We start from the raw sequence: 10121 nt of genomic DNA, 5'->3' as shown, positions 1-10121 counted from the left end.
GGACAAAGGTTCCTCAGTGGAGGAAAGACAGCCTTTTAAGCAAGTAGCAGTGTACATACATAGGTAAAGAAATCCAATCACCATCTAGTTTCATAACCTAGTACACCAATTAACTCTAAAGGATCACAGACAACACCAAATGCAAACTTACAGAGAAACGGGGTCACTCACACATTGCTGGTGACAATGTAAAATGATGCAGCCATTCGAGAAGAGTTTGGCCGATTCTTGAAAAGTTAAACATGCATCTGCCAGACAACCCAGCAATCGCACTCCTAGGCATTATGAAAACTCAGGTGCACGTGAAAACCTGTACGGGAATGTTTACAGCAGATTTATTTGGAATAGCTCAAAACTGGAAACAACCCAAATGTCGTCCAGTAGGTAAATGGTTATACTGCCTGTTCATCAATACCGTGGAAGACTGCTAGCAATAAAAATCAACAAACTTAGCCGGGCGTGGCGACTTACACCTGTAATCCCAGCAGTTTGGGAGGCTGAGGAGGGTGGATCACCTGAGGTCAGGAGTTCGAGACCAGCCTGGCCAACATGGCAAAACCCCAATTTCTACTAAAAATACAAAACTTAGCCGGGTGTGGTGGTGCGTGAGTTTCTCATCTTCACAACTGTAGAGAGGGACTCATAGGACCCTGTAGGGCTGGACCATATATATTAAAAATATAAAAATTCAGCCGGGCGTGGTGGCTCAAGCCTGTAATTCCAGCACTTTGGGAGGCCAAGGCGGGTGGATCACGAGGTCAAGAGATTGAGACCATCCTGGTCAAAATGGTGAAACCCCATCTGTACTAAAAATACAAAAAGTTAGCTGGGCATGGTGGCGCGTGCCTGTAATCCCAGCTACTCAGGAGGCTGAGGCAGGAGAATTGCCTGAACCCAGGAGGCGGAAGTTGCGGTGAGCCAAGATCGCGCCATTGCACTCCAGCCTGGGTAACAAGAGCGAAACTCCGTCTCAAAAAAAAAAAAAAAAAAATTAGCGGGGCATGGTTGCAGGTGCCTGTAATCCTAGCTACTCAGGAGGCTGAGGCAGGAGAATCGCTTGAACCTGGGAGACAGAGGTTGCAATGAGCTGAGATCGTGCCATTGCACTCCAGCCTGGGCGACAGAGCAAGACTCTGTCTCAAAAAAAAAAGTCTTTGTGTCACAACACAAACTTTGTACATGTAAGTTTAACAAATAATTCAGACCAGGCACGGTGGCTCACACTTGTAATCCCAGCACTTTGAGAGGCCAAGGTGGGAGTATCACGAAGTCAAGACATCGAGACCATCCTGATCAACATGGTGACACCCCACCTCTACTAAAAAATATAAAAATTAGCTGGGTGTTGTGGTGAGCACTTGTAGTCCCAGCTACTGGAGAGGCTGAGGTGGAAGAATCACTTGAACCAGAAGTCAGAGGTTGCAGTGAGCCAAGATTGTGCCACTGTACTCCAGCCTGGTGTCAGAGTGAGACTCTGTCTCTAAAAGAAAGAGAGAGAGAGAGAGAGAGAGAGAGAGAGAGAGAGAGAGAGAAAGGAAGGAAGGGAGGGAGGGAGGGAGGGAGGGAGGGAGGAAGGAAAGAAAGAGAAAGAAAGAAAGAAAGAAAGAAAGAAAGAAAGAAAGAAAGAAAGAAAGAAAGAAAGAAAGAAAGAGAAAGAAAGAAAAAGATTGATTCAGAGGATTCAGGCTCTGGAGACAGAAGACATTCCCGTGAGTGTCTTATTCTCTGAGAATAAAGTGAGGAGGCTTCCCAGGTGGTCAAAAGGCTTTCTGATGTGTTAGAAAACTGAGGTTGAGGCCTGGCACCGTGACTCACGCCTGTAATCCCAGCACTTTGGAAGGTCAAGGTGGGCGGATCACCTGAGGTTGGGAGTTCGAGACCCGCCTGACCAATCTGGAGAAATCCTGTCTCTACTAAAAAATACAAAACTAGCTGGGCATGGTGGCACATGCCTGTAATCCCAGCTACTTGGGAGGCTGAGAGCGAAGAATTGCTTGAACCCGGGAGGTGGAGGTTGCAGTGAGCCAAGATTGTGCCATTGCACTCCAGCCAAGGCAAAAAGAGCAAAACTCCATCTCAAAAAAAAAAAAAACCTAAAAAACAAAAAAAATTGAGATTAAAAGACCTCCTCGTTATGTCTGCATTTCCTAAAATATTGGAAGAGTTTAGCTGTTGTTTTTCATCTAACTTCAAATGGCGTTCACCATGGTACAGTTTCTTTTGTACTTTCCCCAATTAACTAAGCATGGAAATACCAAAAAAAAAAACCATGTGTGTACCTATGCAACTGTCTTGCATGTTCTGCACATGTTCCCCAAAACCTAAAATGCAATAAAAAATTAAAAAAAAAAAAAGAAAAGAAACCTATCATATGATTTCTTTGACATAAAGTCCAGAAGAGCTGCTAGCATCTCCAAGGGAATCGCCAACCTTGGCTTCATCTGTAGGTCAGTGGGATGTTTCTCCTCTGCTTCAGCTGAAACATTGTCTTGGCACAATCTCACCTGTAATTGGGTCCTGCCACTCATCCACCTGTTTCTCACCGTAACTCTGATGTCCCTCTCAAAGTTCTGTAGTCTGCTCTCTGTAAATGAAACAGATCAGTTTCATTTCAACAGATTTTTTAAAAATTTATTTTTTGTTTAATTTTTATCTATTTTTTTTTTGAGGCAGAGTCTTGCTCTGTTGCCAGGCTGGAGTGCAATGGTGTGATCTTGGCTCACTGCAACCTCCGCCTCCTCTGTCCAAGCAATTTTCCTGCCTCAGCCTCCCAAGTAGCTGGAACTACAGGCATGTGCCACCTTGCCCGGCTAATTTTTGTCTTTTTAGTAAACACAGGGTTTCACCATGTTGGCCAGGCTGGTCTCAAACTTTCAACCTCTGGTGATCCACCCGCCTTGGCCTCTCAAAGTGCTGGGATTACAAGTGTGAGCCACCTCGTAATCCGCTTGGCCCCTCCTACCATCTTTGAAGCCTAGAGTAGTAAGACCAAGGAGCAACTTCCTTGAGAGGGAGCTCACATCCACTGAGTGAGGTTTCCCTTTTAGCGTTAGGATCTGACAGGTTGATTACACAGTTCAGTTGACTTCCAACTCCATTGCTTGTATAAGCCCATCTTGCCGGAAATGTAGTCCCAGCCTCATCAATAGAGGGCGCTGAAGAGACACTGGAGGAGACAAGTGCAACATGCTACTGAGTGTAGCACTCAGCCCTTGGGCAGGCACAGTTTTCCACACCAGGCTCCTGCAGGGCACAGCTTCCATAGCATCTAGCCCACACATAATAATAGTTTTTCCAAGGACCAGCTCTCGCTGAGGTCAGCTTCTCCAGCTCCCAATTCCTGAGCACACAGTAACCAGTAGCACCCAGTGGCCAGCAGCTTCCCCTGGCATAGTCTCTGGCAGCTTTGCAGTGTTGCCCAAGGCACTTCCGATGTCTCCTCCAGCCATGGCCTTGCTCTCTCTAGCATGGTCTGGATCCCTGTTTTGCAGCAGGGCTCTTCCTTGGGGGCTCTATGTTAGCCCTCAGGCCCATGGCTTCTCCCTGTATCTGCTTGCTCACCCTCCTTCCCTCCTTTCTCTCTCTCTCTCTCCCCGTCACCCTCCCTTTCCTTCCTTCCTTTCTTTTTCTTTCTTTTCTTTCTTTCTTCTGACAGGGTTTTACTCTGTCCCCAAGGTTGGAGTGCATGGATTGTGTGATCACAGCTCACTGTAGTCTTGACTTTAGGGGTTCCTACCTCAGCCTCCCAAAGTGCCGGCACCCAGCCTGTTGAAACTTAACATAAAGCTTCCTACCCAAAGACGTGAGTTAGCCCCTAAAGGGGGTGACGCTCTCGATTGCTGTCTGCTCATCCTTGCTCATGGGAAGTTGTTTCTTCCTTTGGCTGTGAGCATGCTGAGAAGGGCTGTGATTGCTGTCTGCTCATCCTTGCTCATGGGAAGTTGTTTCTTCCTTTGGCTGTGAGCATGCTGAGAAGGGCTGTGATTGCTGTCTGCTCATCCTTGCTCATGGGAAGTTGTTTCTTCCTTTGGCTGTGAGCATGCTGAGAAGGGCTGTGTTCCACCGAAGTGTTCTCATAGTTGCTTCTGCTGTTTTAGTCTGTTAGAGCAGCTGCAGCAAAATACCGTAGACTGGGTGGCTTGTAAACAACAGGAATCTATTTCCTGATGGTCCGGAGGCTGGGAAGTCTAAGATCAAACACTGTTAGACTCCGTATCTGGTGAAGGCCTGTTTCCTGGTTCATAGAGGGCACATTCTCACGTATTCTCACATGATGGAAGGCCTGAGGGAACTCTCCCAATTCCATTCATAAGGACTCTACCCCCATGATCCGATCACCTCCCTTCACATGGATGATTAGCTTCCAACACATTCGTTGGAGTAGGAGGACAAACAGTCAGACCATGGTGTAGAAACAGCCTGGGATTTGTTTTATTTTATTTTATTTTTAGAGACGGAGTCTCACTGTGTTGCCCAGGCTGGAGTGCAGTGATGTAATCTCGGCTCACTGCAACCTCTGCCTCCCTGGTTCCAGCAATTCTGCCTCAGCCTCCCAGATTGCTAGGACTACAGGTGCATGCCATTATACTCAGCTAATTTTTTGTATTTTAGTAGAGAAAGGGTTTCACCGTGTTGCCCAGGTTGGTCTCAAACTCTTGAGCTCAGGCAATCCATGTGCCTCGGCCTCCCAAAGTGCTAGGATTACAGGCATGAGCCACTGTGCCTGGCTGCCTGGGATTAATTTATCAGCTTGAATTTCCCCTCGGAATAGACTGAGTCGGGCTCCTTGCCTGCCTGGAGATAAGGAAAGCTTGTTTTATTCCCAGCCAAGGCAACAGCTGAGACGGGAATTTCTGGTTGCCTTCCTGGCCAGTGGAAGTTTACTGGTCTTCCTTACAAAGTGATTGCAGCCCTTCATGGGTCCTGGCTTTTTGCAAGGATCTTATTGCTAATTTAACCCCTGTCAAAATCTGAGAGTCCATCTTCTGTTCCTGAATGCGGTTGAAAACCAATCTTTCTCCTTTGGGGAACTCGTAAGCAAATGTTCGACTGTCCCTTGTGAAGACTCCAGGCAAGGCTGAGATGGCCTTTTTAGCCAATCTGTTTTTGTTTTTATTTGACAAATAGTCTCGTTCGCTTCCCCAGACTGGAGTGCAGTGGCACAATCTCAGCTCACTGCAACCTCTGTCTCCCAGGTTCAAGGGACTCTCTGGAGATTAACAAATTAGAGTGGTAGACACACCCCTCCCTGCCATCCATCTATAATCTGAGAGGGCGCCCACCTATGTTTAATGGGGAATACTTTTGCACTGAGTCACAAAAGAGTGACTCAGCTCTGGAGGACCCTAGGATGTGAAATTGTGTGACGTTCCTTGTCTTTGTCTTTCTGCTTGTGTGTGTGTGTGTGTGTGTGTGTGTGTGTATGAAACACAGTCTTGGCGAGGTGCAGTGGCTTATCCCAGCACTTTAGGAGGCTGAGGCAGGTGGATCACTTGAAGTCAGGAGTTTGTGACCAGCCTGGCCAACATGGTGAAACCCTGTCTCTGCTAAAAATACAAAAATTAGCTGGGCGTGGTGGCGAGCACCTGTAATCCCATCTACGCAGGAGGCTGAGGCAGGAATAGCTTCAACCGGGGAGGCGGAGTTTGCAGTGAGCCAAGATGATGCTACTGTACTCCAGCCTGGGTGACAGAGTGAGACTCTGTCTGAAAGAGAGAGAGAGAGAGAGAGAGAGAGAGAGAGAGAGAGAGAGAGAGAAAGAGAAAGAAACATGGTCTCACTCTGTCACCCAGGTTGGAATGCAGTGGTGTTCTCTGTACAAGCTCCTGGACCCCAACTATGCCCCTACCTCAGCCTCCTGATCAGCTAAGACTACAGGCACACACCACCATGCCCAACTAATTTTTTTTTTTTTGAGATGGAGTCTCAATCTTGTCCCCGAAGCTGGAGTGCAATGGCATGATCTCAGCTCACTGCAACCTCCACCTGTTGGCTTCAAGAGATTCTCCTGCCTCAGCCTCCTGGGTAGCTGGGACTACAGGTGCCTGACACCCTGCCTGGCTAATTTTTGTATTTTTAATAAAGATGGGGCTTCACCATGTTGGCCAGGCTGGTCTCAAATTCCTGACCTCAGGTGATCTGCCTGCCTTGGCCTCCCAAAGTGCTGGGATTGCAGGCGTGAGCCACCATGCCTGGCCACATAGGTATTTTTTAATAAAGGTGGGGAAATATGGTTTGGCTCTGTGTCCTCACCCAAATCTCACCTTGAATTGTAATAACCCTGTGTTGTGGGAGGGACCTGGTGGGAGGTAATTGAATTGGGGCAGGTTTCTCCTGTGCTGTTCTCGTGATAGTGAATAAGTCTCATGAGATCTGATGGTTTTATATAGGAGAATTCCCCTGCACATGCTCTCTCTTGCCTGCCATCGTGTAAGACGTGACTTTGTTCCTTATTCACCTTCAGCCATGATTGTGAGGCCTTCCCAGCCATGTGGAACTGTAAGTCCATTAAACCTCTTTCCTTTATAAATTACCCAGTCTTGGGTATTCTTTATTAGGAGTGTAAGAACAGACTAATACAGTAAATCGGTACCAGTAGAGTGGGGTGAGGCTGTAACAATAACCCAAAAATGTGGAATCGACTTCGGAACTGGATAACAGCAGAGGTTGGAACAGTTTGGAGGACTCAGAAGAAGACAGGAAGATGTGGGAAAGTTTGGAACTTCCTAGAGACTTGTTCAATGGTTCTGACCAAAGCTCATCTCAGGTGGAGATGAGGAACTTGTTGGAAACTATAATAAAGTGACTCTTGCTATGTATTACCAAAGAGACTGGTGGCATTTTCCCTCTGCCCTAGAGATCCGTGGAACTTTGAACTTCAGAGAGATGATTTAGGATAACTGGCAGAAGACATTCCTAAGCAGCAAAGCATTCAAGAGGTGATTTGGGTGCTATTAAAAGCATTCAGCTTTATGTATTCACAAAGATATGGTTTGCAATTGGAGCTTATGTTTAAAAAGGAAGCAGAGCATAAAAGTTCAGAACATTGCAGCCTAACAATGCTGTAGAAAAGAAAACCCTGGCCAGGTGTGATGGCTCATGCCTGTAATCCCTGCACTTTGGGAGGCCAAGGTGGGCAGATCATGAGGCCAAGAAATTGAACCATCCTGACTAACATGGTGAAACCCTATCTCTACTAAAATTGCAAAAAACTAGCCAGGTGTGGTGGCACGTGCCTATAGTCCCAGCTACTTGAGAGGCTGAGGCAGGAGAATTGCTTGAACCCAGGAGATGGAGGTTGCAATGAGCCAAGATCACACCACTGAACTCCAGCCTGGTGACAGAGTGAGACTCTGTCAAGAAAGAAAGAAAGAGAGAGAGAGAGAGAAAGAAAGAAAGAAAGAAAAGAAGGAAGGAAGAAAAAAAGAAAGAAAGAAAAATCAATTTTCTGAGGAGAAATTCAAGCCAGCTGCATAAATTTGCATATGTAACGAGGAGCCAAATTTAGTCACCAAGACAATGGGGAAAATGTCTCTAGGGCATGTCAGAGACCTTTTCCATAGACTCTTATCACAGGCCAGGAGGCCTAGGAGGAAAAAATGGTTTCATGGGCTGTTCCCAGGGCTCCTGTGCTCTGTGCAGCCTAGGGACTTAGTGCCCTGCATCCCAGCTGTTCCAGCTATGGCCAAAAGGGGCCAATGCATAGCTTGGCCATGGCTACAGAGGGGGCAAGACCCAATCCTTGGCAGTTTCCACATGGTATTGAGCCCACGGATGCACAGAGGTCAAGAATTGAGGTTTGGGAACCTCTGCCTAGATTTCAGAGGATGTATGGAAATGTCTGGATGTCCAGGCAAAGGTGTGCTGCAGGAGCAGAGCCCTCATGGAGAACCTCTGCTAGGGCAGTGAGGAATGTGAAGTGGGAGCCCCTACACAGAATCCCCACTGGGGCACTGCCTAGTGGAACTGTGAGAAAAGGGCCACCATCCTCCAGACCCCAGACCTCAGACCCCAGATCCACCCACAGCTTACACTGTGCACCTGGAAAAGTTGCAGACACTCAACACCAGCTCATGAACGCATCCAAGATGGGGGCTGTACCCTGCAAAGCTTCAGGGGCAGAGCTGTCCAAGGCCATGGGAGCCAACTCTTGCATCAGTGTGACCTGGGTGTGAGAAATGAAGTCAAAGGACATCACTTCAGAGCTTTAAGATTTGGCTGCCTGCCGGGCATGGTGGGGGCTCACACCTGTAATCCTAGCACTTTGGGAGGCTGAGGCGGGTGGATTGCTTGAGGTCAGGAGTTTGAGACCAGCCTGACCAACATGGTGAAACCCCATTCTCTACTAAAAATACAAAAATTAGCCAGGCGTGGTGGTGGGCACCTGTAATCCCAGATACTCAGGAGGCTGAGTCAGGAGAATCACTTGAACCTAGGAGGCAGAGGTTGCAGTGAGATGTTACTCATCTTTCTTCTTATCATGCTGGCCTGTGGTAGTAACATGTGCTGCTTCAGGACACCAACTCAGAAGCAAGATGTCCTGGGTTCAAGTCCTGGCTCTGCCTCTGCCTCTTTCCATCTGCAAGGCCACAGACAAGTGACATAACTACTGTGTGCTTCCATCTCCTCGCCCATAAAATGGGGAAATTACAGCACCTCCTTCATAAGGCTGTGATGATTAAGAGTGGATACATGTGAAGAGCTTAGGACAATGACTGGTATACACAAAGTGTTCAATCAATGTTATTTTATTTATTTTTTATTTTTAGAGATGGGGTTTCACCATATTTGTCAGGCTGGTCTCGAACTCCTGACCTCAGGTGATCCATCCGCCTCAGCCTCCCAAAATGCTGGGATTACAGGCGTGAGCCACTGCGCCCAGCCAGTGTTATTTTTAAGTCACTAAAAGCAAAGCAAGGGCCTGGCATGGTGCCTCACACCTGTAATTCCAGCACTTTGGGAGGCTGAGGCAGGCAGATCACCTCAGGTCAGGAGTTCGAGACCAGCCTGATCAACATGGGGAAACCCCATCTCTACTAAAAATACAAAATTAGCCAGGTGTCATGGCACATGCCTGTAATCCCAGCTACTCGGAAGGCTGAGGCAGAAGAATTGCTTGAACCTGGGAGGCGGAGGTTGCAGTGAGCTGAGATTGCACCATTGCACTCCAGCCTGGGCGACAAGAGTGAAACTCCATCTCTAAAAAAAAAAAAAAAGCTAAAAAGAAAAGAAAAGAAAAGCAAGCAAGCAAACAACAGCAAAAACAAAACACAAAGCCCCTAACTTCACCAACGGCCTGGGGCTGCCTACCTCCCTGCTCACAGGCTGCTTCCCTGGGGCCTGAGTTTCTCTTTGCTTCCAGTGCTTGGAGATTTCCCTTTCTTCCCTGCAAGTTCCCTTAATTCTACAGTTGTGGACTTGGATATTTTATTCCACACCCCACCAGGTTGTAGTTGGAAAAATTCAACACTAGTGTAAACTTCTGTTCAGAGTAGAAGCTCCCTCCATGTCACTGTCCTTTCTGCTCCACACCTCTGAGAGCATCAGAATGGAATGAGATGGCGTTTTCATTGGGGTAGGCTAAGCTGCCAAAACAAATAGGCCCCAGCAATGTTGGATTTTCTCTCACATAATAGTTTAGGGTAGGGGTTCCAGATTGGTGAGGATCTCTGTCCGCTGCTGTCATCCAAGTCCCCAGGCTGGCATCAGAGCTGCCTTCACACAAAGCTTCCATGAGCTTCTGGTTGTGGCCATTCCAGCCCCAGGATGGGGAAAAGACCATGGAGGCCATGCAATGAGAACTTCTGTAGGCTACTTCAGAAAGCAGCGCATGTCACTTCAGTCAAATTCTGCTATAGGCTGGGCATGGTGGCTCACACCTCTAATCCCAGCACTTTGGGAGGCTGAGGCAGGAGAATCACTTGAACCCAGGAGGCAGAGGTTGCAGTGAGCCGAGATTGCACCACTGCACTCCAGCCTGGGAAACAGAGCAAGACCTTGTCTCAAAAACAAAAACAAAACAACAACAACAAATCGACTAGAGAGAACCTAGCATATGGACGAGGCTAGGGACCCTGGGAAAGGAAGCGTAGACCACGTGACATGCCCAGTTACAAGTCCAT

The sequence above is a fragment of the Callithrix jacchus genome, chromosome 10, assembly GCF_049354715.1.
Source record: "Callithrix jacchus isolate 240 chromosome 10, calJac240_pri, whole genome shotgun sequence".
Taxonomy (NCBI): Eukaryota; Metazoa; Chordata; class Mammalia; order Primates; family Cebidae; genus Callithrix; species Callithrix jacchus.
This window is presented reverse-complemented; position numbering follows the sequence as displayed.